At 45.3% G+C, this 27255-nt stretch overlaps 1 long non-coding RNA gene and 1 pseudogene across 2 annotated transcripts; one reads left to right on the top strand and one right to left on the bottom strand.

Annotated features, from left to right (window-relative positions):
• Positions 1-4254: 4254 nt before the first annotated feature.
• Positions 4255-27255, bottom strand: LOC141371461 (uncharacterized). Of its 2 annotated transcripts, XR_012376423.1 has the most exons (5): positions 26841-27255; positions 17140-17293; positions 5684-5760; positions 5399-5555; positions 4255-4297 (listed from the first exon to the last, which is right to left on the bottom strand). It is a non-coding gene; the product is annotated as an uncharacterized lncRNA (long non-coding RNA). The 2 variants fall into 2 exon arrangements; XR_012376422.1 differs by lacking the exon at positions 26841-27255 and having other exon boundaries at positions 17140-18107.
• LOC112813144 (serine/arginine-rich splicing factor 10 pseudogene) lies at positions 9646-22274 on the top strand (annotated as a pseudogene).

Raw genomic sequence — 27255 nt, 5'->3', positions numbered from 1 at the left:
TTACAATTGCTCATCACTGTTTAAGAAGGGATGCTCATAAGAACATACAGTTTGGGAATGGATATTTACACAGCAAGGTATTTAAAGAAAATATGTAGGTACAGCCTTCCGTACTGGTCATGGACAGTTAAGAATTTCCAATTTTTCCCCAGAGTAGTTTTAAAGGGAGAGAATTTTTTTTTCAAGGTTTTATTTATTTATTTGACACACAGAGAGAGGGAACACAAGCAGGGGGAGTGGGAGAGGGAGAGGGAGAAGCAGGCTTCCCGCTGAGCAGGGAGCCCGATGCGGGGCTCGATTCCAGGACCCTGGGACCATGACCCGAGCCGAAGGCAGACGCTTAACCGACTGAGCCACCCAGGGGCCCCATAAGGGAGAGAATTCTAATGCATCTTCTTACCTGCTTTTTCCTTCATGCTCATAAGCAGCTCTGTCTTGGAGTTGAGATCTTCACAGCTTCCCACAGGTCTGCGGCTGTCTGCTAGCTCAGCCTCCGTCTCCGAGAGCCAGTTCTTGGAAGAAACTATAAAGGAGCAAGAAAGCCTTTTTGGCTGCACCCTTCTTAAGAATTGCTGGGTTTTATAAAATCATTCTTTTTCATCAGTAAACCCTCAAAGGCTTCTTAGAATCTTTTTTAGTGGTAAAACATTATAACGACAATATCGTATCATTAACATTTCCTAAAAGAAAATAAATCACTTGTAATCCATCCACCTTGATATAATGATTCCCCAGGTTTTTGTTGGGATTTGGCCTCCTTTGTTTTTAAGACCTTTTTTTCTTTTTCCCCAAAGAGAGGTTTTAGCCCCCTGAAAAGCTGTCTTTAGACAGTTGAAAATCCTCCATTCTCCTAGCTGTTTGTCCTTTGAAGTCAAATCTGGTTTCATTTCTCATCTGTACTGAATGGCTCTTTATGGATAGTCACAGGAGGGATCAGGCGGAGGCAGATATAGGCTGTCTTCTGCACGGGCCGAGAGTTGTCAGTTTCTACACACACGGCAGCCTGTTCAGGCACAATGTGAGTGAACACAAACAAAGAGGGGTGTCTGCAGGACCGGACACCAGATATCTTTGTTTGTGGGGATTATGGGCTCTGTCTATATTTTCTTGTTTCTAATTGGTCATTTGGGTGATCCCTAATGTATCATGTTTGCAATTTAAAATAGAAGTTATTTTTAGGGGCACCTGGGTGGATCCATCAGTTAAGTGTCCGCCTTTGGCTCAGGTCATGATCCCAGGGTCCTGGGTTGGTTGTGGAGCCTACTTAAAAAAAAGAAAAAAGGAAAAAACCCCACATTCACCACTCCTAGGTATATCCTCAAGAGAAGTGAAAACATACAACCACACAAAAACTTGCATGCAGCCTTGTTCATAATCCAAAAGTGGAAACAACCCAGTGCCCATCACTGGTGAATGGGTAAACAGTGGTTTATCCGTGCAATGGAATATTAGACAATAAAAAAGAACGAGGTCTTGATACATGCTACAATGTGTATGAACCTCAAAAACAGGACGCTAAATGAAAGAAACCAGTCACAAAGGACCACAGATTGTCAGATTCCATTGCCATGGAATGTCCAGAATAGGGAAATCTTTAGAGACAGAAAGCAGGTTAGTGGTTGCCAAGGACTGGGGAGAAGGAGTAGTTGGAGGGAAATGAGGAGTGACTGCTAATATGTATAGGATTTCTTTTGGGAACAATGAAAATATTCTAAATTTGATTGCAGTGATGGTTGCACAACTCTGAATATACTAAAGACCATCAACTTGTACGCTTCAAATAGCCCAATTGTATGATATGTAAATTATATTGCAATAAAGCTGCAATAAAACACACATTCAAATGGAACTTAAGATTTTAAAGGTGAGAAAAAAAGTGTTCCTCAGGACTCTGAGGAAGGAAGATGGGCAGGGGTGGGAGGTGGAGGGAAAGGTCCAGCCGCGGCTGACCTTCATGCCCCCCAGGAACACCATAGGACACCAGCTGGATGGTGGCTGGCGACCATCTGCAGTGGGCGACATGGGCTTTCTCTGGCTGAGCTCCCCGCACAGACAGCGAAGACCAGTGAGCCCACGCTATAACCCACCGCCATAACTCATGACAGCGGCAGCCCAGGGGCTGTGGGAGCTCAGAGGAGGCCCCTAACTCAGCCGAGGCTGTCAAGGGAGGGGCATCTGAACTGAGGCTTGGCTGATGAGCGATGAGCGATGAGCGAGTCATTCAGGTGGAGCCCAGGGCAGTCCCAGGTTGTGGAAACAGTGGTGGAAGCACAGAGGAGGCCTGAGGGCAAGAACAGACTTAGAACCCCCCCTGCCCCCCCACCCCCGCCGTGGGAACCAAGGGCAGGGCAGTATTGTGGGAACAGGGTTGGGGGAGCAGCAGAGGGATGGATGCCTGAGGGGTCCCTGGGGCCAAGCGCTGGGTCCGGGCTGCTTGCCGAGGCCCAGTGAGCCACTGTGAGTTAACTCCGGAGGGATATGGGGCTGGCCTCTGGTTTTGTAAGACGCCTCTGGCTGCACAGGCTGGAGGCCGGGAGACAGAGGTTGTTGCAGTGGCCCAGCTTGGATGATGGTGTCTGGAGCTGTACACAGGGGTTGAAGGGTGACCCCCAGGTCCTAGAACCTGTGAATGTGATCTTTTGGGGACAAAGGGTCTTTGCAGATATAATTAAGGATTGTGAAATCAGCTCATCCTAGATTACCTGGGTGGGCCCTAAACCCAATGACAAATATCCTAATAAGAGACACCCAGAGGAGAGACAGAGAAGAGGAGAAGGCCTCGGGAAGACAGAGGGATGCAGCCACAGGGTAACGAATGCCTGGAGCCACCAGAAGCTGCAAGAGGCAAGGAGGTACTGCCCCCTCGCCCCAGCCCAGCCCCGACCCCACCCAGAGCCTTGGGAGGGAGGGAGGCGCTGCCGAAGTCTTGATTTCAGACTTCTGGCCTCTAGAACTGTGAGAGAATACATTTCTGATGTCTTAAGTCACCCACTTTGAGGTAATTTGTTACAGCAGGTCCTGGACCCTGATACAGGAGGTCACAATGAGGGATGGAGAGAAGTCACCAGGATCTAGAGATATTTTTAGGAGGTTGAAATAACCTTTCACACACCTCCTCTCCTGAATCCCCCGGCATAGCCTTTTACTCCAATGAGGCAATAATTTGAGCCTCATTTCTCCAACTGAGAACTACGTCGCTCACCTGTAAAATGAGGTAATTGGTAACAGCCGCCCGGCCGCTGAGGCTCCGGGAGTGCGTAGGCCTGGTGTCTGCCACACCACAAGCATTCAGTTCGTGACCGCGATGGTTATGAAGTCCTGAAACCTTAGAGAGTATGTGAAATAGTATTTGGCCTTGCCAGTTTTCCCCGAGCCTCAGAACCTTCCTCTCTGGCCTCCTGGGCACTGAGTGGAGTAATGGCATCGTGGATGGAGTTATGGGTTGAATTGTGTCCCCCCAAAAGACATTGTAGTCCAATTCCACAGAACCTGTGGATGGGACCTGATGTAGAAGTAGTCTTTGCAGAAGACCATTTAAGATGAGGTCACTAGGGTGGCCCTAATCCAACATGACTGTGTCCTTATCACAGGGGGAGTTTGGACACAGACAGGCGTGCATGGCAGGGAGATGACGTGAAGACACAGGGAGGCCCTCTTCGGGCCGGGGAACGCCTGAGGCCACCCGACGCCAGGAGAGAGCATGGAACCGATTCTCCCCCGTGGCCCTCAGAAGGAACCAACCCTGCTGACACCTCAGTTTCAGCCTTCCAGCCTCCAGACTTGTGACACAATGAATTACGTTGTATAAGCACCCAGTTTGTGGTACTTTGTCTTGGCCGCCCCAGGGCACTGATGCCAGTGCCCTGGGGGAACCAGGCATTCCAGGGCCTGTGGTAATACCTGGGGGCCAGTGCCAACCCCCCAGCCCCCAACAGTCACCGACAAGGCCTGCGGCCAGGCTTGGCTGCCTCTCTGCTCCCCACCACCCCAGCAGGAGGGCACCAGATGCTTCCAGGACAGAAGTCTGGGATGCATTTGGAAACCCTGGCAGAGGGGTTTCAAGTTCGGCCCCATCCCGGTCAGCGGGGGATCTGCCATCTGGATCCTGTTTGCTGTCCCCTGGCAGGGGAATGTGAGCAGAACTGTGGAACGTGGTCAGGGAGGGGGTGGCTCCCTTTGTGGCCAGGGCCCTGGGTGGGGAGACAGCAGGCCCTGTAGTCGGGCCCTGGGCCCTGCCACTTACTTGCTGGGTGACCCCAGGCCCCTCATGGCACCTCCCCAGTCTTGGTTTTCTCGCCTGTAAAATAAGGACAATAGTAGAATTTACCTCCAGAGGTTGCCTCCAAGATTCAATGGGATAATGCGAATAGCAAGATGCTTGACGAAGGGAAACTTGAGATTTTTTTTTTATTCTTTAAAAAAAATTGGGGTAAATATACAGAATATAAAATTTACTATTATAACCATTTGTAAGTGGTTCAGGGGCTTTAACTATGCTCCCACTGTTGTGCTACCACGCCATGTGTGTCTAGAACTCTTTTCTTCTTACAAGATTGAAACTGTGTCGCCATGAAACGCTAACCCCTCATTCCCCCTCACCGCCCCCCAGCCCCCGGCCCCATCATTCTTCTTTCTGTCTATGGATTTGACCATTCTAGGTATCAGTGGAATCATTGAGTATATAGTAAACATACAATCCTTTTGTGACTAACTTCACTTAGAATGTCCTCAAGTTTCACCCATGTTGTAGCATGTGTCAGCATTTCCTTTCGGCTTTTGGTTTTTCTTTTTTAATGAGAAAAATATTAGTGCTTTGTGCTGTGGCGGGCTCCTAGCCACCTTGGGTGGAGGTGCCGAGCAGCCCCTCGGCTTATATGGCTGAGGGACAAGCGGGTACTCTGGTTCTGGAAGAAGCTTGCTTCCTGAGACAGTGTCTGCTCTTGGGGCCACCTGCACCCCTAACTCTCGTTTGGGGAGCTGGAAGGGGGCATTTTCTTAGGGATGCTGGAGCTCCTGACCTGTTTCCTTTTGAGTTTCTAAAGTTTCTAAAAGGAGGTCCTAGGGTTCTGGGAAGCCACACGGGGCTGGAGCAGGGGTGGGGTGCTAGTTCCTAGCCTGCCCAGAGGTGGGGTGGGGTGAGGACATGGCTGTGTGCTCATGAAGGCTATGTGTATAAATTTGTGGAAACTAATAAGGGGGAGTGGCTAAAATGCTGGGGGGACCCAGTCTAATTTGGGGTGTCTCAGTCAGCACCTGAGAGGGGTCCTAGAAATCTCCCCTTCGGGGCTATCTCTGAGTTCAAGTTCTGCCATAAATGCAGGCAGGCTAGACCCTGCCTGAGAGAACCCCCAAATTCCCAGACATAGGATGGAGCCCCTGGCCCCTGGGTCACCCTCACCCTCACGCATGGCCAGGCTTGCATTTCTCCCTCTGACGTCCGGCTCCCAGTGCCCAGCAGAGCCTTCCTCCCAGCACACAAGTGAGATGGAGTGGTTCTTGGAAGGATGGTATACTCAAAAGGCCTTGGGGTCATCCTTCTGCACAGTGATCTTCAGCTTCCAGGGAGAAGGGGATGCAGTGGAAGATGGGGCTGAGCATGGGGCCTGGAGGTCAAACAGACCTGGGCCCCTCACGGGCCTGAGCGGGGCATCCGACCCACCTTCATCAGCTGTAGTCTCCTTACCTATAAACTGGAGATTGTAATAACCTGGCCTCCTGATGGGGCAGGCGAGGATTCAGTGGGATGATGTACAACTGTGCCTGGAGCGGTAAGAGTAAATGGCCTTGTTACCATTAGGAGGGAAGACAGCTGCCCAGACTCAATGTGCATCGGGACACCCCCTGGAATGGTTTTTTTTTTTTTTTTTTTGGATGTGTCAGTTCACTTTCTGGCCACTGGACTCTTCTAGAAGTTGCACACAGATAAAAGGTCCCAGTTAATGAGGATTCTGGTTAAAGTTTTAAAATTCACAGCAAGCCCACTCCGCATAATAATGTATCAGCAACACAACAATCCTTTAATCTCGAAGGAATTAATTGCTGGGCCCAGAAATTCAGGGCACGCTGACAGAATCCTTAATTTCTTGAGCTGATGGTTTCAAAAAGCGACTGATTTTAGACTGGCTTCTCTCTACGCGTCCGCGAAACTCCCACAGTTCTGACAAAGGGCGAGATTGTCTTGATGTCTTACTCAATAAGAATCATGTATGTGGGGTCTGAATTAATGTCAGCTCTGAAATTTGCCTGCTGGGTGGAACGTGGCAGACTGAATCCCCGGGAGAGTCAATGCGGGCTCTGTGGCCTGGGCATACCGGGCACTGTGTGGGGAATGTCCTCACTCGCCCTACACATGTTTGCTGAGTGCCCACTCGGAGCCCGAGCGCAGGTTTGGTGTCGGCCATGCAGGAGCAGGCACGACCAGCCCAGAACACCGACCAGAGGCAAACCCATAGTCAGATAACCCTAACTGTACGTCACGATAAGGAAAGAATGGCAGGGAGTGAGGCAGGGTATGTGTAGCGAGTAATAAAGACCTAATTTAGGGGCACCTGGGTGGCTCAGTCGTTAAGCGTCTGCCTTCGCCTCAGGTCGTGATCCCAGGGTCCTGGGATCGAGCCCTGCATCGGGCTCCCTGCTTGGTGGGGAGCCTGCTTCTCCCTCTCCCACTCCCCCTGCTTGTGTTCCCTCTCTCAGTGTCTCTCTCTGTCAAATAAATAAATAAAATCTTTTAAAAAAATAAAAAAAATAAAGACCTAATTTAGATGGCAGGGCTTGGGGGTGGGGGTGCAGGTCAGAGAAAAATCTTTGTAAGTTGACAGGGTAAGGGTAAGGGGAATTAACTGGTGGAGAGGGAAGAAACTGCTGCCACAGGGTGAGGAGACACCCTGTGCAAAGGCCCTGAGGTAGGAATATACTGTTCTGGGAGCTAGGAGCTATTTTCAAGGGGCTTACAGGGACTGAGGAACATTGGACAAGAAAAGCAAAATCATGATCGTCACCATCATCATCATCACAGATGAAAGTGAAATATCATAAATGCTTCATATGGGCTCATGTGCTCTGGGTGCTGTGCTATTCAGGGGAATCTGGATTCCATTTTGGCCCCCCAAAAGACCATCCTTGGTGAATATCAAGAGGCAGGAGACAGTGAAGGGCACAGGCTTTGGGTCAGATGACCTCACTTTACCTCCTGATGCCCCTTTTAAGAGAGAAGAGAAGGCCTCCAACCCTCAGCACAGAAGCCTCTTTATTTAAAAAATTGTATTATATCATATATCATATGACATTATTTTAAGCAGTGTTAATGAGGGTAAAATTGACTACAATAAACTGTACACACTTAGAGTGTACAATTTGATCAGATGTGACATGTGTCTAAATCTGGAAAACCTTCCTCCCAATCAAGATAATGAACCTATCCACCCCCCCCTCCCCCCCCGGCCCCCCCGAGCTTCCTAGGGCTTTTTTTTTTCCCTTCCTTCCCCCCCCCTTCCCCAAACCCCAGGCAACCACTGATCTGCTTTCTGTCACTATAGATTATTTTGCATTTTCTAGGAGTTTGTATAAATGGAATCATACTATTTGTACTCTTTTTTTTTTTTTTTTGGTCCAGCGTCTTTCACTCTACACAATTATTATAGGGTTCCTCCATTGAAATGTCCATCAAGAGTTCATTCCCTCTTGTTGCTAAAGCTATTCCACAGCTTGCTTATCCATTCACCTGTTGATGATACAGATGGGGGTTTCCAGTTTGAGGCTCTCATTAATAAACCTGCTCTGAGCATTTGCATACAAGTGTTTGTGTGGACATGACTTTTCATTTCTCTTGGGCAGAGAGACCCAGGAGTGGAATTGCTCGGTCATAGAGGAGTATGTGAACTTGTAAAGAAACTGCCGAACTGTTTTCCAGAGCGGTTATAAAATAGTCTATACGAGAGCTACAGTTGCTCTTCATCCTCACCAACTGCTGGTATTGTCAGTCATTAATTTTAGCCATTCTAGGGGCGCCTGGCTGGCTCAGTTGGTGGAGAATGTGACTCTTGATCTTGAGGTTGTGGGTTCAAGCCCCGTGTTGGGTGTAGAGATTCTTTAAAAATAAAAGTAAAAAATCTTGGGTGCTTCGGTGGCTCAGTCAGTTAAGCATCTGCCTTCAGCTCAGGTCATGATTCCAGGGTGCCGGGATTGAGTCTCGCATTGGCCTCCCTGCTCCACGGGAAGCCTGCTTCTCCCTCTCCCACTCCCCCTGCTTGTGTTCCCTCTCTCGCTGTGTCTCTCTCTGTCAAATAAATAAATAAATAATCTTAAAAAAAATAAATATCTTTAAATAAAAGTTAAAAAAGTTTTAGCTCATTCTAATATGTGTGTAGTGGCCTCATGTGGTTTTAATTTGCATTTTCCTAATGACTGATGGTATTGAGGTCCTTTTCATGTGCTTATTTGCCATTAATAAATGGATGGTTTTTTTTTTTTTGTAAAACGTTTGTTCACATTTTTTTGTCCCCCCCCCCGACACACACACACTTTTTAACTGAGTTGTTTATTTCTGTGTTGTTGTGTTTTGAGAGTTCTTTATATATTCTGGATACAAGTCTTTTATAAGATCTGTGATTTTCAAATATTTTCTTTTATTCTGTGACTTGTCTTTTCATTCTCTCAACATTGTCTTTCAAGAAGCAGATGTTCCCAATGTTGGTGAAGTTCAGTTTATTGATACTTGATTTGTGGATTGTGTTTTGGTGTCATATCTGAAAAATCTTTGCCTAACCCAAAGTTGCAAAGATTTTTTTCTCTGATGTTTTCTTCTAGAAGTTTTATAGTTTTAGGTTTTACATCTAGGTTTATGATCTGTGTTTGAGTTAATTTTCATAGATAGTACATGGTGTGGATCAAAATTCTTTTTTTAAAAATTGCATATGGATGTCTGTATTCATTTCCCAAGGATGCCAAGACAAATTACCACATACTTGGTGGCTTAAAATAGTAGAAATTTAATGTGTAACGGTTCTGGAGGTTAGAAGTCTGAAATCAAGGTGGTGCCAGAGCCATGCTGCTTCTGGGAACTCTATAGGAAAATCCATTCATCATGTCTTCTAGCCCCTGGGGGCTGCTCGGGATTCATTGGCTTGTGGCCACATCACTCCCAACTGTGCCTCTGAGTTCACACCATCTTCCCCTCATGTGCTTGTCCTCTGTGTGTCCCTTATAAAAATACTTGTCATCGGGGCGCCTGGATGGCTCAGTTGGTTAAGCATCTGCCTTCGGCTCAGGTCATGATCCTGGAGTCCCAGGATCAAGTCTCGCATTCGGCTCCATGCTCAGCGGGGAGTCTGCTTCTCCCTCTGCTCTTCACCCCACTCTCTCTTGCTCTCTCTCTCAAATAAATAAAATCTTTTAAAAAAAAATACTTGTCATCAGATGTAGGGCCCATGCAGATAATCCAGAATAATCTTCTCATTTCAAGACCCTTAACTTAATTTCATCTGCAAAGACCATTTTTTCCTCCAAATAAGTTAATATTCACAGGTTCCAGGAATTAGGATGTGGACATATCTTCAGAAAAGGGGTACCGGTCTGAGGCTCCGCCGCCGGATCCGCAGACGGTTTACTGAGCCCGTTAGTACCTCTGCCGAGACTCACGTTGCCGTCATGTCCCGATACCTGTGCCCCCCCCCCCAACACGTCTCTGTTCGTAAGGAAAGTGGCCAATGACACCAGGTCCGAAGATTTACGAAGAGAATTTGGTCGTTATGGTCCTATAGTTGATGTGTATGTTCCACTTGATTTCTACACGCGCCGTCCAAGAGGATTTGCTTATGTTCAAATTGAGGATGTCCGTGATGCCGAAGACGCTTTACATAATTTGGATAGAAAGTGGATTTGTGGACGCCAAATTGAAATACAGTTTGCACAGGGGGAATCGAAAGACTCCAAATCAAATGAAAGCCAAGGAAGGGAGGAATGTATACAGCTCTTCACGCTATGATGATTATGACAGATACAGACGTTCTAGAAGCCGGAGTTATGAAAGAAGAAGATCAAGAAGCCGGTCCTTTGATTTACAACTATAGAAGATCTTATAGTCCTAGAAACAGTAGACCGGCTGGAAGACCACGGCGTAGCAGAAGCCATTCCGACAATGAGAGACCAAACTGCAGCTGGAATACCCAGTACAGTTCTGCTTACTACACTTCAAGAAAGATCTGAGAAAGCGGAAAAAGAACCAAAGAAGGGCAGTTCAAGCGACCAAAGGGTGGGTGGAAGGTGCTGCAGTATGAATACTGTACGAATATTTTGACTCTGGTCTGAAAAGATAAAAGAATGTTGTCGAAACTACATGGAATAATTGAAGTCCCTTCAAGTTTGAAAGTAAGCATTTTAGGACAAATAAAAGGAAATTCAACTTTGTACTTGTGGAAACTAATCCCTAAATCTGAATAGGTTTATATTGATTCATGGGTAACAGGTCCATAATAAATGAATGGAAACTAGGATGTCTGAATATCAAGGAAGACAGCCATAGTCTCTTACAGTGCCTCTATTGGTCTGTCTCAAACTGAATTGGGTAAGAAAAGGTATGGTCCAATATAAACTTTTTCTTGGTTATCTCTTAAAATCAGTTCCATTTTTGCTATTGGCAAATCTTGCCTTTGTTTATTCCAGTGCCAGTGTTTTTCTGCTTAATGATTTGCTTTGTTGGCATCTGAGTTTATTTACTTGTATGCCATGTGCAGTTTACATCTTCCTTATGTTCTCTTTCCCAGGTAAATTCCAATTATAATACTTGACATCTAGCTAAGAGGGTCCATCTTGTCTCACCTCTGTCCTAAGTCAGTATATTCAGCAAACATTTATTTACTGAGCCCTTACTGTGGGCAAAAATTGTACTGGGTAATTGGGGAGAAAATTCACTTATTTAATAAATGTCTACTGAGCACAATCTAGTGAATCGTTACAGTATGGCCTCATTGTTTTGAGGTGTATTCATAACTGTTTTACACCATTCATATCTTAATGTAATTATAAAACCCAGAATACTATCAAAGATAATTTTGTGATTATCTGCCGTTTAAAAGTATCCAGTATTTCTGTTTGCATCCCATTAATACAAATAATGAAAAAATGTTTTAATCTGTAATAAACTGATTTACTGTGCAAAAAAAAAAAGGGGGTACCATTCAGCACACTATAATTGTTTCAGCACCATTTATTGAAAATATTACCCTTTTTCTACAAAAATGCCTTTGTACCTTTTAAAAAATCAATTGACCATGGGGCGCCTGGGTGGCTCAGTCGTTAATTGGCTGCCTTCGGCTCCGGTCATGATCCCAGGATCCAGGGATCGAGCCCCGCATCGGGCTCCCTGCTCAGCAGGAAGTCTGCTTCTCCCTCTCCCACTCCCCCTGCTTGTGTTCCCTCTCTCGCTGTCTCTCTCTCTCTCTGTCGAATAAATAAATAAAATCTTTAAAAAAAAATCAATTGACCATATGCCTATATAGGTCTTTTTCTGGACTCTTTGTTCTGTTCCATTAAGCTGCTTGTCTATTTTTTTTTTTTAAATTTTTTTATTGTTATGTTAATCACCATATATTACATCATTAGTTTTTGATGCAGTGTTCCATGATTCATTGTTTGTTCATAACACCCAGTGCACCATGCAAAACGTGCCCTCCTCAATACCCATCACCAGGCTAACCCATCCCCCCACCCTGCTTGTCTATTTTTATACCAATGCTACACTGTCTTAATTGCTATAGCTTTAAAATAAATCTTAAGACCAGGGATTTAAGTCCTCCAACTTTGTTCTTTTTAAAAAAAAAAAGTTATTTTGACTATTCTAAGTCATTTGCATTTCCATATAAATTTTAGAATCAGCTTGTTGATCTCTACAAAAAAGCATGCTGGGATTTTGACTAGGTTTATATTGAAATATACAGACTGATTTAGGGGGAATTGACATTTTGACAATATGGAGTCTTTCAGCCCATGGACATGGTAACCTCTCCACTTACTTAGACTTTTAAAATTTCTCTCAAGAATGTTCGGTACAATGTTTAATATTTTGTATTGTTTTTATCCCTAAATATTTCATATTTTATGCTATTGTAAATAGTTTTTAAAAATTTTTATTTATTTATTTTAGAAAGAGAGAAAGCACATGAACTCGAGTGGGGGGAGGGGCAGAAGGTGAGGGAGAGAATCTCAACTAGATTCCCTGTGGAGCGTGGAGCCTGACATGACAGCATTCAATCTCATGACCCTGAGATCATGACCTGAGCCAAAACCAAGAGTTGGACGTTTAACTGACTGAGGCACCCGGGTGCCTCAATAGTACTTAAAATTTTTAAATTTCCAATTGTTTGTTGCTAGTAATACTATTATTTTTTATATGTTGATTTTGTATCTTGCATCCTTATAATATTCGCTAGTTCCAGTAGCTTTTTTGTAAATTTCGTCAGATCTTCAACATAAATATACACGTTATTTGCAATAAAGGCAGTTTTTCTTCTTTCTCTCAAATATGGATGCCTTTTATTTCTTTTTCCTGCCTGATTATATTGGTTAGAACCTCCAGTACAATGCTGAATAGAAGATGAGAGTAGATAGGCCTGTCTTGTTCATGATCTTAAGGGGAAAGTGTTCGGTGTTTTCCCATTAAAGATGATGTTAGCTGTGTGTTTTTTGTTTGTTTTGGTTTTGGTTTTGGTAGATATCTTTTATTAGGTAAGAAAGTTCATTTCTATTCCTGGTTTGCTTAAAGTTTTTATCGGGAATAAATGTTTATCAGCATTTATTGAAATGATCTTATAGTGTTTATTTTTTTAAGTTTGTTAATATGATAAATTACACTGACTGATTTTCCAATGTTAAGGCAACTTTGCATTCTTCAGAGAAATCCATGTGGTTGTGATGTATTACTCTTGTTATAGATTATATATGCTGATTATATATTCGAGATGGCTTCTGGAATAGTGGTGTGAGGAGCTCTGTGGCCCCTCTCTCCAGAGAAACAACTATAATTGGTAAAAAATTTTTGAAAAAAACCAACCATTTAAAATCTCTGAAAATGCCCCTAAGGGCATATAGCAAACAAAGAAACATTTATTCAAGAAACTCTACTAAATCTCAGAAGAGCAAGAGTCTGTAGCATTTGAGCCATGGCTCCTTCCCTCCCTCCCCTACCCACCTCAACTCAGAAAGAATCAGCAAACTTTTGGATAGACAGATGGAGATTATGCAATCTGATGAACACAGAGAGAGAAGAATGCAGAAAGATGCATAATGGGAGCCCCAGAGGAGAGGAGACAGGTAAAGGAGAGGAAAAACTTAGAGAAATAATGGCTGAAAACGTCCCCACATTTGATGAAAACATTAATTTCCATATCCAGAAAGCTTAATGGACTCCAAGCAGGAAAAATGTGAATAGATCCACACCAAACACATCAGAGTAAAAATGTTCAAAGACAAAGAAATTCTTGACAGCAGAAAGAAAAATGAGTCATCATTTACAAGAGAGCCTCAATAAGATTAGCAGCTGACTTCTCATCAGAAACAATGCTGGAGGAGTGCCTTGGTGGCTCAGTCAGTTGAACGTCTGACTCTTGATTTCGGCTTGGGTCATGACCTTGGGGTGCTGGAATTGAGCCCAGCATCAGGTTCCAGGCTTGGTGGGCAGTCTGCTTGGGACTCTCTCTCTCCCTCTCCCTCTGCCTCTCCCCCATTCTCTTTCTCCCTCTCTCTCTCTCTCAAATAAATAAATAAATCTTAAAAAAAAGAAACAATACTTGAAGGCGAGGCAATGAAAGGAAAAATAAGTCAGCCAAGAATCTTATATCCAGCAAAAACTATCTTTCATAACTGAAGGTAGAATAAAGACATTCCCAGAAAAACAAGAACTGAGAGACTTTGCTACATATTAGTGGATTCAACTTGCCAAAACTGTGTTAAGTGTTTTTGTTTTGCTGTTCATGAGTGATACTGGACTACAGTTTTTCTATTCTTATAACACCCTTGTCCAGTTTGGTATCAGGGAAATAATGGCCTCATAGAATGAATTGGGAAATATGTCTTCCTATTCAATTTTCTGGGAGTTTGTATAGAATTGGTATTATTTTTTCCTTAAATATTTGGTAGAATCCCAGGCCCAGAAGCCATTTAGACTTAAAGTTTTGTTTGTAGAAAGATTTTTAACCACATATTCCAAGTCTTTAACAGATAGAGAGGTATTCTGGTTACTCTCAGTTCTTGAATCAACTTTGGTAAATCATGTTTTTCAAGGAACTTGTCCATTTCATCTAAATTGCCAAGTCAGTTGGCATAAAGTTGTTCAAAATACTCCCTTTTTGTCTTCTAAATATCTGCAAAATCCATAGTGATGTCACTTCTGTAGTGTGTCTTTTGACCAGTTTTTACTGGTCAATCTGGCTAGAGGCTAATCGATTTATTCTTATTCTCCAAGAACCAGATTTGGTTCAGTGATTTTCTCTACTCTTTTTCTGTTTTCCATTTATTTGATTTCCATGCCTTTTTTCTACTTACTTTGGGTCTCACTAATCTCCTCTTCCTCCTCCTCCTTCTCCTTCCTCTAGTTTCTTAAGGTGGAAGTTCTCTTCAGGTTTTTTTTAAATTCACTGAGATTTGTTTCATGGCCCAGAATATGGTCTGTCGTGGTCAATGTTCCATGTGCCCTTGCAGAGATGTGCGTTCTGCTGCTGTTTGGTAGGTAGTTGTATAAATGTCAGTTAGGTTGAATGTGGAGAAACCCTGAGCTAGTCCAAGCAATGAAGAGAAGGTCAAGGGTTGTTACAGAGATTGCAGGAGTATTTCTCAGCCATGGCGAAGGCTCAGGCTGTGCAGGGATGGCCTGTCCAGGGCCTGTGGGCAAACACCTGCCTATGGCAAGGAGAGGTCCAGGAGGGAGGTGCAGGTTCAATGTCACCTTGGCCTTGGGCCTGTCTGTATTTTGGCTCCCATGGCTGCCTCCCTGATTGCCGCTGTCACAGGTCCTCTCTACTGGGCTGGGCTGGTGCCCAAGTTTCAATTTCCACCCTCCTGAGGGCCCCAAGCCTTGACGTGGTGACTGGGCTACTAATGAACCTCTGGCCACATAGTCACACTGGATTCTGTGCCCACTTGGGTGGGGTACAGGCACTGTATGTTTGTGTCCTGGCTTCTCTATTTCCAGAAGGGTGTCTGTCACAGAGTCACAGTTATATGACACAGCCACAGGAACATAGCCAAGGGGACACAACCCTGAGGAGGCCACATCTAGGGACACATCCACAGGGTCAGGGTGGGTTCTTGTAGCCAATCTCATGTCCTCCCTTCTGGACTTAGCAAAATACTCTCTGGGGTCCCAGGTATCCTCAGAAGGTTCTCCTTGGATAATTGGATGTGCTTGTCACATGCATGTGTGTTTCTCAAGCTCCTGCTGCCCGGACCTCTGAGATTTCTGCACACCCTTATGTCCACTCCTTCTCCCTCACCTCTCACCACCTCTCCTCTGGGAAGGGCCTCGTCTTCTGGCCTGTTCCCCTCCATACTTGCCAGACAACCCCTACTCCTCCCCCAGCTCAGCCAGTCCACCCTGAAGTCCACCTTGAGCCCCCCCCCATTGGCTTAAGGAGTCCAGGGTACAGGGTAGTGGGGCATCTCAGGAGGGCTGTCCCCCACCACAGGCACTGCACACCATGCCCTGTGCAAGGACCCAGGGTGGGCCTGCTCATGAATCCTGAGGTCTCTGTGTGGACTCATTCATGCCCCCAACCAGTACCAGGTGGCCTCTAATATGTAGCTAGTGCTGGGACAGGCATGGAATCCAGGGACCCTGCTCTCCTGGAGAGTCAAGCCAGCAACGCTCTCCATCTAGTGGCTCAGCCAGGAGACCTTGGCAGCATAGATAGGACACTGGTATCAGTCAGGGCCTGACTCTCAAAGGGCTAACTGCACAGGACTTAATGCAAGGCTATTACCAAAGTGTGGCAGGGACCCTTGGGCAGATGTCATGGGTGTGTGACCTGCATAGTCACAGGACCCCGAGCTCAGAAGGGCCCTGCGCTTGGTTTAATGCTCTGCTGTCACTGTTTTGAAATTCTTCATGACTTTTGAATAAGGGCCCCTTATTTTAATGTCATACTGGTCCCTGCAGATTATGTAGCTGGTCCTGGGGCTCTATTAGGGATAGACAGATGCCCAGGGATGGCCTTATGGGGGACTGAGGGAGGGATGGCCTTAGCCTGGCAAAGAGGAGGTGGAGGTGTGGTCAGGGCAGAGGGAAGAGTGTGTCTGGGGGCCGGAGGAGAAAGAGTGTGGGCTGTACAAGGACTGAAGCTGGGCATAAGCTAGGGATGCTGGAGACCCCATCCCTGTAGCTATTGAGAAGATGAAGTGAGTCGATGCCTTCAGGACATTTAACAATGCCTGGAGCTTGATAGGTGTTGAGTAAGTGTTGACAATCATCATCATCATCATCATCATCATCATCATCATCATCATATTATTATTATTATTATTATTATTATTATTATTACTGAGGTTGGAGAGGTCAGTTGAGGCCAGTTCATGAAATCCCTGGAAGCCCTGCTATCCCGGGAGCACTGGGGAGCCATGGAAGGCTTTAGGCAGGAAAGAGCTGGTCAGTCCTAGGTTCAGGAAGGATCCCCCTGTGGGGGAGGGTGGAGAATGGGTGGGAGGAGGAAGACCACTGAGGATGCTGTTATGGCCGCCCAGCAAAGGATGATTACGGCTTCACTTCATTGGTGGCAGAGGGATAAAAGGTAATAGAGGGGATTGGGAGACTGGTCAGGACAAGGCCCCTGTTTCTGGGCCAACAGGAGTCCAAGGGCTGGACAGACATGAGCTCCACCTGTCGAATGCAGGACCAGCTGCCTGGAGAGGTATGAGCTTCCTCCCGCAGGAAGGTGCAAGCAGGGGTAGAGGGCCGCTTGCCCGGGATGCTACAGGGGTGCCTGCCCTGGGATGGATGGGCAGAATTTCTGGATTGTGATTTTAAATTATTTGGCCCTGGCATTTACACCTGGAACCAGAGGTAACTTAGGTGGGCCTGAGCTACAGATGGGGTGGTCCCAGTGTGCTATCTGAGGATCCCAAGGCTCTCTCACAAGCACTTACAGACGCACCCACCAAATGCACACTCCACCTGGCATCATCCACCATCCTCGCTTTCTGCTTCTGCTGGGTGCTCCTGCTCCGCAGAGTCCTGTGGCTGAAGTCATCATGGGATTGTAGTTCTCAGAGCTGGTGTCTGGCTAGGAGCTCCAGGAATGCTCAAATCCCGCTTCCAGGGAGGTCCCCAGTTAGTGAAATGCACAAAGACATTGACAAAAAGGAAATCAATAGGCAACTTGGTTCTGGGACACTCTCAGAAAAGCCTGCACTGCACTTTGATGTCACCAGGTGACAAGCCTTTTTTGGGATTAAACAACTGTGACCACTAATCCTGAGGAAGCCACACAAGGCTTTATGTGGCCTTCCAGATGATAAAACATATTGCAACCAGGGCTGAATTCCTGTGAGAACTTCCTCCTTCTGCCCCAGCATTTGTGGCTTGCTGTGCACTGTTTTGATGAGAGATCAAAGGGAGACTCACCTCTGGGGTTCCCACATGAGCTAAGAAAGTTGTGACCTGCCTCAAGTGAGTCAGAGGGTTCTGCTGAGCCCACTCTTTCTGTCTGAGGAGGGGTCATGAAGACGTCCCCTCCGTCCTTTGAAGTCACCACGAGCTGTGCCCACAGAGCTAGGCGATGCTGAGTTTCAGCACTGTAGAGTCCTACATTGCCTGGGTAAAGAAATCCCTCCACCAGCAGAAGGCAGGAAGCAGAAACGAGTCATACCTACAAGCTGCTTAGCACAGTCTTGGGCAGAGAAGGAAAGAACAGTAAAAACCCTTTGACCTCGGTCTCTTGATTTCTGGAAAGTTCCATCTCACTGTGACTCAAAGAGTCAAGAAGTGATGGGCATCTGTAACTTTGGCAGGTTCTACAATGCATGTTATCATTAACTAAGCTAATGGTCAATTCCATAATGTGGACCTCTGGCAAACTGGGCAGAGTCCAAACTCAGGCTCTAGGTCTAGGGGGCCTCCCCCATGCCTGTGGCCAATGCTGAATGGAAGGGGTGAGTGAGGGCATCAGATGTGATAGGAGGAGCAGGGACACCCAGAAGGCCACTCAGGGTGCATGATCATAGGCTTCATGAAAGTCAAGTGCAGTTTCAGGTTAACAGCAAAATTGAAAGGAAGGTACAGAGATTTCCCATATACCCCCTGCCCCATCATCAACATGTATAGCCTTCCCCATAGTTACTATCCTGCAGAGTGGGACATTTGTTACAATCGATGAACCTATATTGACACATCATTATTCTCCAGTCCATAGTTCACATTAAGATTCACTCTGGATGTGGTACATTCTGTGGGTTTGGGCAAAGGTATAACGACATGTATTCACCATCATAATATCATACAGAGTATTTTTACTGTCCTCTTCGCACCGCCTATTCATTCCTCCTTCCCCCTAAACTCCTGGCAACCACTGATTTTTGCTGTCTCCATAGTTTTGCTTTGTTGAGAATGTCATAGAGTTGGAATCATACAGTATGTAGCCTTTTCAAATTGGCTCCTTTCACTTAGTAATATGCATTTAAGTTACCTCCACATCTTTTCATGGCTTGATAGCTTATTTCTTTTCTCGTGCTGAATAATATTCCACTGTCTGGGTATACCACAGTTTATCTATCCAATCGCCTACTGAAGGATATCTTGGTTGTGTCCAAATTTTGACAATTATGAATAAAGCTGCTATAAATATCCATGTTCAGGGGTTTGTGTGGACATATATTTTCAACTCCTTTTGGTAAATACCAAGGATAATGATTGCTAGATCATTCAGTAAGAGTATGTTTAATTTTGTAAGAAACCACCAAACTGTCTTCCAAAGTGGTTGTACCATTTTGCATTCCTACCAGCAATGAATGAAAGTTCCTATTGCTCCACATCCTCACCAGCATTTGGTGTTGTCAGTGTTCCGGATTTGGGTCATTCTTAATAGGTGTGTAGTGCTATCTCACAGTTGTTTTAATTTGCATTTCTCTGAGGACATAGAATGTGGAGCATTTTTTCAAATGCTCATTTGCAATTTGCATATCTTCTTTGGTGAGGTGTATGTTAAGATCTTTGGGCCATTTTTTTTTTTTTAAGATTTTATTTATTTATTTGACAGAGAGAGACACAGCGAGAGCAGGAACACAAGCAGGGGGAGTGGGAGAGGGAGAAGCAGGCCTCCCGCCAAGCAGGGAGCCTGATGTGGGACTCGATCCCAGGACCCTGGGATCACGACCTGAGCTGAAGGCAGACGCTTAACAAACTGAGCCACCCAGGCGCCCTCTTTGGGCCATTTTTTAAGTTTATTGTTGTTTTAAGAGTTTTTTGTATATTTTTGATAACAGTCCTTTCTCAAATGTGTCTTTTGCAAATATTTTCCCCAGTCTGTAGCTTATCTTCTCATTCCCTTGATATTGTCTTTGCAGAGAAGTTTTTAATTTTAATGAAGTCTAGCCTATCAATGACTTCTCTCATTCTGTCTTTGTTGTTGTTGTATCAAAAACAATCATCTCCATACACAAGGCCATGTAGGTTTTCTCCTAAGTTATAGGAGTTTTATAGGTTTTTTTTTAGTATAGTTTTTCATTTTACATTTAGATCTGTGATCCATTTTGACTTCATTTTTGTGAAGGGTGTAAGATCTGTGTCTAGATTTTCTTAAAATGTGAATGTCCAGTTATTCCAGCACCATTTGTTGAAAAGATTCTTTGCTCCATTGAGCCTTCATTCCTTTATCAAAGACCAGTTGACTATATTTATGGGAGTCTATTTCTGGGCCCTCTATTCTGTTCCGTTGATCTATTTGTCTATTCTTTCACCAATGCCACACTGTCTTGATTACTGTAGTTTTATAGTAAATCTTGAGATTGGATAATGTCAGTTCTCCACTTTATTCTTCTTTTTCAGTATTGTGTTGGCTTTTCTGGGTCTTTTGCCTCTCCATATAAACTTAAGAGTCAGTTTGTCCATATCCATAGAATAACTTGCTAAGATTTTGGTTGGGATTGCATTGGATCTATAGGTCAAGTTGGAAAGAACTGACATATTGACAATACTGAGTCTTCCTGTCCATGAACATTTATTTAGTTCTCCGATTTCGCTCATCAGAGTTTTGTAGTTTTCTTCAGGCAGATCTTGTACATATTTTTTTAAGACTTATATCTAAGTATTTCATTTTGGGGGGTGCTAATATAAATGGTATATATTTTTTTAATTTCAAATTCCACTTGTCTATTTTTGGTATATGGAAAAGGATTAACTTTTGCATATTAATCTTGTCCTGCAACCTTTTTATAATCATTATTACTCCTGGGAGGTTTTTTTTCTCATAGATAATCATGTCATCAGTAAACAAAGACAGTTTTATTTCTTCCCTCCCATTCTGAATACGTTTTATTTCCTTTTTTTTTTTTTTTTTTAGATTTTATCTACTTATTTGAGAGAGAGCACACATGGGGAAGAGGGGCAGAGAGAGAGGGAGAAGCAGGGAACCTGATGCAGGGCTTGATCCCAGGACCCTGAGATCATGACCTGAGCCAAAGGCAGATGCTTAATCAACTGAGCCACCCAGGTGCCCCACTTCCTTTTCTTGTCTTATTGCATCAGCTAGGAGAGACCATGTCTATTTTTAAAGCCACTGTATCCCTTGCACCCAGCACCATGCCAGGCATACAGTAGATGCTCAATAAATATTTATGGGAAAAAAATGAATCCTTTGGTCACTCAGGGGCAGAAAGCCTAGGAGGAGAGTGTGTGGTGTGTGCATGTATGTGCATGTATGTGTATGTCACACATGCACTGTGTGGTATGCACGTGTGTATGACAGTGTATGTGTGTGCACATGCTTACACATGCATGTGGTGTGTGTGTGTGGAGATAGAGAGAGTGGTTTGTGTGTGTGTGTGTATGAAGGATCTTCTAAGAGTGACCCTGACCACTAGTAAACTCAACCCAGTCACTGTTCTGGAATCAGACTAATTTGGAGAAGCAGCCCTTCCTCTTGGAGAGAAATGAAGAGGGACTGGAGCAAGGCAGCACCTTTCTCTGCCTCCTACTTTTTGCCCTCCCAAGACCAAAGCTCCTCATGACCTGGGAGGCAGTTGGGGAGAAGGTGCTTCTTTCCCTCAGGACTCTCCAGAGGAGAGAAACACATCTTGCTATTTGGAGTCCAGTATCTAACAGGGTTTTGTGAACATTTCTGTTGGTCCTTTCTTATGTCACTGCTACTCAGCACAGAGTTCAGACATATCCAAGGGACAGCTGGGTTCAAATCCCAACTCTGTTATTTATTAGTTGTTTCATATTAAATAAACTTTTTTCCTCTGAGTAGGGGAAAGTGTTATTATGAATTCTGTTGTGATGATTAAAGGAGATCAAGCAGGTAACCTGCTGTGGTACCCAGCATGATCCTCCCCTTCCGGCCACTAATGACCCCACTTCCTGGTATTTACACCCTCATGTGGTTTCCTCCCACACTGAATACAGCTGACCTCTGTGTCAAGAGGATATTGTGGAAATGATGGAGTGTGATTTCTGAGGCTACATCATAAAAGACATTGAAACTTCCATCTGCCTCTCTCTTGCATCACTAGCCAGCTACCATGTGTTGAGGAGCCCCATAGAGAGGTTCAAGTGGTGAGGAACTGAGGCCTCAGCAGTCAGCACCAACTTGCCAGCTACATGAGTGAGCCATCTTGGACATGGACCATCCAGCATCGGTCAAGCCTTTGGGTGTGTGCCTCCCTACTTGACACCTTGATTATAACTTCATGGGAGACCCTAAGCCAGAACCACTTAGCTAAACTCTTCCTGAATATTGACCCAGAGAAATGGCAGATAAGAAATTATCATTGTTTTAAGCCATTAAATTCTGGGACAATTTGTTACACAGCAGCGATAACTAATATGTATGTGGCACAGTGCCCGGCACAGTTTGTGCTGAATAAACGATAGCAAGGTGTTATTACTAATCACTCCTCTTCTTTGTAATGAGGTTGAGCTCACTGTGCCAATTTCCTTCTCCCCTTAGGTGTGGCCTATTCCAGCTAATGCAATGGAGGGCTCCTCCCATCAGCTTGCCAGCAGTGCCAGAATCCTTCCTTGACTTCAAGAGGATCCCTACCACCACCATCCATAGCCATTTCCATTTTATTTCCTGCTCTTGTAACGTCTCCAACATCAGGACTATTTAAAAGAATGTACAGGCCTCCTTGAATGTCTGTATATGAAAGTAAAGACTTCTAAGATTTGGAGGAACCTCATGTCTCCCCCTCCCTCTCACTTTAATCTGATTTTCCCCTTTTGGGCTCCTGGACTTCATCTACTCATCTGCCGCCCTCAACATTACACCTTTTTCAGAGCTTATCATTCTGTTTTTGGAAAAATCTCTTACCAGCAAGCACCAGTTTCCTCCCAATCTGGCTCCCCGAGCAAGTGGAATCTGAAACCAGTCCCTTCTGAATGTTTATCCCTGGGAACATTAAGGAGCAAGACACTCTGGAGCTGACCACCCCCACCTACCTTACCTCAGATCCAGTTCCTGTTGCCTTGCTGTCCCATCAGGCTGGAGAGCAACCCATGCCTTGGAGGCAGAGTCATCTAGAACCAGTGCTGCTATTTCTGGACATAGGGTTGGCTATATAATTTATGGTGCCCAGTGCAAAATGAAAAGGTGGGGCTCCTTCTTTGAAAATTGTTAAGAATTTCAAGATGGCACCACAGTGAGTTATCACCTCACACCTGTCACAATGGCTAAGATCAAAACCACAAGAAACAACAAATGTTGGTGAGGATGTGGAGAAAAAGGAACCCTCAGGCACTGTTGGTGAGAATGCAAGCTGGTGCGCCCACTGTGGAAAACAGTGTGGAGGTTCCTCAAAAAATTAAAAATAGAATTACCATATGATCCAGCAATTCCACTATTGAGTATTTACCCAAAGAATGAAAACACTAATTTGAAAAGATATATGCACCCCCATGTTTATTGCAGCTTTATTTACAATAGCCAAATTATGGAAGTAATTTGAAGTGTATTGAAGTGTCTATTAATAGATGAATGAATTAAGAAGATGTGGTGTGTGTGTATATATATATGGAATATTATGTGTGTGTATATGTATATTATATATATATGGAATATTATTCATCCATAAAAAAGAATGAAATTTTCCCATTTGCAACAACATGGATGGGGATCTAGAAGGTATAATGCTAAGTGAAATAAGTCAGTCATAGAAAGACAAATACCATAGTTCACTCATATGTGGAATTTAAGAAACAAAACAAACAAAATAAAAAAGAGACAAACCAAAAACCAGCTTAACTATAGAGAACACACTGATGGCCACCAGAGGGGAGGTGGGGGGGGCATGGGTGAAATAGGTGACAGGGTGTAAGAGTCCACTCACCAGGACAAGCACTGAGTAATGTATAGAATTGTTGAATCGCTATACTGTATGCCTGAAACTAATATAACACTGAGTGTTAACTATATTGGAATCAAAATTTAAATAAATGAATAGGGGAAAAATAAACTTGAGATTGTTCTGGGGAAAAAAAAGTGAGAGAATTTCAAGATGGTGACAGCAGAGCCAAGCATGGGCCCCTTCTGAACACGGGGCTCTCTGACTGCAGAAGTAGCACAGCTGCGAGCCGGCCTGGCTGGCACCAGTCCCTGTGTCTTCCAATGCCTCAGTGCCTCTGTTTGCTTCCCTTCTCTGTTCTTTATTTGCACTTCCCAGTTTACATCCTCTTCTTTTCTGGAGAGCCAGTAAGGACTCCTGGCTTGGCCTCCTGATGTTTTCAGGGATATTGGGTTTCCGTCGACACTCATCTGGAAGATTCTGCGTCTTGCTCTGGCACAATCTTGTCTTTCTCCTGCCATGGCTGGACTGATACCAGGGACTTGAGCCACATGGGGCTTGACTGCAAATCAGGACCCTCTTCCCCTTCCATCTTTTCACTAGTGTTTCTCACACTGGGCCAGCCAACGTCTCCAGTCTTGCCCCCTGTTGCTCCTCCCATGTGCTGAACAACACACACATTGGACTTCCCTTTGATCTGGAGATATTTCAGGCCCTGATGTAGCTATAAACTTTTTTTTTTAAAGTAGGCTCCAGGCCCAAGGTGGGATTTGAACTCATGACCCTGAGATCAAGAGTCACATGCTCTACCAACTGAGCCAGCCAGGCACCCCATGACTATGAATGTTTGAATAGTGTGTCAGAGACAATGTCATGGATTTACCTACCAACTTCATTTCCCATACCCACAGAAAGACTACATTTCCCAGAGGCCCTTGCATGCAGGTGAGCCCATGTGACTGGATATGGCCAATGGGATGTGGGAGGAAGTGAAGTACAGTGAAAGAGTGCACTGCTAGGCCTCACTCGTAAAATTTCCTGGAGACCTTCTACCCCCACTCCATTCCCTCTCTTATCTCTTTGTGATACAAGGGTGACCTGAATCCACAAGATGGTGGAGCTAAAGATGGAAGCAGTCCATGGATGACTTTGCACAAGCAAGAAACACCCTTAGAAACTGCACCCTGCCCTCCTTTCAGACTGAGGGCCTAGGAAACATACCGGGAAGATCAGCTTTCTATCCATATTCCCAGTCCGGTTCTTGGCATGGGCTCCATTTTTTCCAGGAAGCTCCATGCTGACTCCAAGCTCCAGGCAAAGTCACAGTGTCGTCTTGGGCATGAATTCCCCTGTGGGCCACAGCTCCCTCACTGGAAAGATGGAGGAGGCTGATCCTCTCAGTTCCCCTAACCTCTCATGATGGGAATCTGACAACTATGCCTCTCACTTTCTGTCTACACCCAAGGGGAGCCCTGACCATAATCTTAGTACGAAGCTGCCGCAGGTTAGCTCCTTTGAGCTGGGCACTGCTTCTGGAAGTCTGAAAAGTGGTCATTTTCAAACACAAATGGACAAGGATGGGCGGATGTGACTTTGAAGTTGTAAAGCCTGGGGTTTCCATCCCAGCTTTGCCTCCACACACAAGCTTGATGACCTTGGGCAAAGGACACATTTTATACGAAGAAGAGAGTTTATTCAGTTAGGATTAAATGATGTTACTGACAGACTTTATTTCTCTGAGACTCAATGTTCTCATCTGTAAAATGTGAATATGACCATACCGACCCCACCGGCTTGTTGGGAAGATCACATGAAATAATGAAATAATATGCTGTGTGTAAAGTTTAGCAGGGAGCCTGATGCTTAGGCATTTAATAAATGTCCACCACTGAGGCAGCTTCAGCAAATATTAGCTCCTAGAGCAGGTGCCGGGGGCTTTCTGGGGGTGGGTCCCTAGTGCCCAATTCAGAGTTTTAAAGATGTAGCCAGTCCTTTCCAGAGAGCATTTGAAGGCCCCAAAGGCCCATCAAACACAAAGTTATAGCAATAGCCCACATCAGCCACCCCTTCCCAACCTGCTGCAGCCCCTTTGGCAGAAGATTAGACACCCCAGTTGCTGAGGGTTAATTACTGCCTTGGCGCCCATCTGCTCAGGGAGAACTTGCAAGCCTATTTCTTTTTTCTCTTTCCAAAGGCATAAACATTTGTACTGCAAGTAGCCCAGGGGGGCTGGGGATGTTTATTTTGTACTTAACAAAGAGAAGGACCTTTTGGCTTGGGGGCCGAGCGTCCTGCTGACCCTGGGGAGAAGGCTTTGGGAGGCCCCCTGCACCAGCAGGTGTCTCTGGGCTTCACTCCTGCCTGATGTAATTGGTTCCTTTTATAAGCAGGAAAAAAAAAAGATGCTCTTAAATAAAGATCTTCCTGTTGTGGGTTCTGTGGGGTCAAAACCCAGAGGACTCATCTGCTGGCACAGTTAACAAATCGCAGATCTTCTAGGTGTCGCGGTGATTGAGTCCGAAGTTAATGACCAGGAGGATTGCGTGGAAGCGGCGGTCCAGGGCCGACCTTCTTCGGCAGCTCTCCGGTCTTACCACTGGGCGGCGCTGGCGAGCAAGGCTGCGCGGGGCAGGCTCCCGCCTGGAAAGCGAGGGCGCGAAACGCAGGGTCTGGGGGCTGTGCGCAGAGGCGTCTCACTGGCACGCAGCCCTCCTGCGCCTTCCTCCGGGCGAGGTGGGCCCGGGGGATCAGCCTGACTGTTTGCCCACCTGGGGCCAGGAGGGAAATAGGAGTACATCCAAATTCAGTATTTGTTCTGACCTGAAGCAACAGATAAGGAAATCCACTCCAGGCATGAAGCCAGCCAGGGTATTTTCACCCTCACGGATAAGTCCCTGAGAAGGTGAAGGTCAGATACTTTTATAAAATAGGGCCACCTACTGAATGGATTGGGGAAAAACTAGCTCCTTAAAGAAAACAAGTCAGGAATTATTTTCTGAAGAGAAAACTGGCTTACTTGGGCATTGTGTGTTTGGAGTTTGATAAATGGGGTTCTCAACCCCAAATGCAGGGTGCGTCTGAAGTGCTCTTGGATCTGCTTTGAGAACCATGTGATTTAGCTTCCGTTTGCAGGGTCAGGACCACCAGCCAGGCCCTTGACATGTCGACTCCTTTGCCAGATCTTTGTTGGTAGGAGGATCATCACCCCTAGTGTACTGATAAAAATCATTAGAATGCCTGCGGCAGAGCTAAACATCTTACCTTTATTATTTTATGAAAGCTTCACAAAACCCTATGAAAAACCATTGTCATACCTATTTTACAGATGAGTAAACCGAGGTTAGGAAAGTAAAGTAACTTACATGAGATGTGGGAACTCGTGACTGCAGAGCCCAAACTGAACCCAGGTCCCCATGAGTCTGGAGCTCATGGTTTTGATGTTCCTGCGATGAGGAATCGAGCCTTCCAAAGTGAAGCCAGGTCGCTTGGCCAAGGTTACCTACACAGGGTATGACATCAAGCTCATGTCCTTTTCCCACCCTTGTGCTGCCACCCTCCTCAGCCCCAGCCTCAGGTGCCTGTCACCCCCACACACCCCAGCATGTGTTTCTGGAGCGGAGCGTTCCAAAGCCTTGGGCCCAGGTTGCGCATAACTGAGGCCGGAGTGGAGAAATGGTGAAGAGCACCAGGGAAGGAAGGCTGCCCTTGGCAGTCAGTCTCCCTGAGCCTGACGGTTAGCTGGGAAGGCAGGGAGACTTAGAAAGTTAAACAAATTCT

Source organism: Callorhinus ursinus, unplaced genomic scaffold (genome assembly GCF_003265705.2).
Source record: "Callorhinus ursinus isolate GAN/ISIS: 27379988/994484 unplaced genomic scaffold, GSC_fseal_2.0 scaffold72, whole genome shotgun sequence".
Taxonomy (NCBI): Eukaryota; Metazoa; Chordata; class Mammalia; order Carnivora; family Otariidae; genus Callorhinus; species Callorhinus ursinus.
This window is presented reverse-complemented; position numbering and strand designations above follow the sequence as displayed.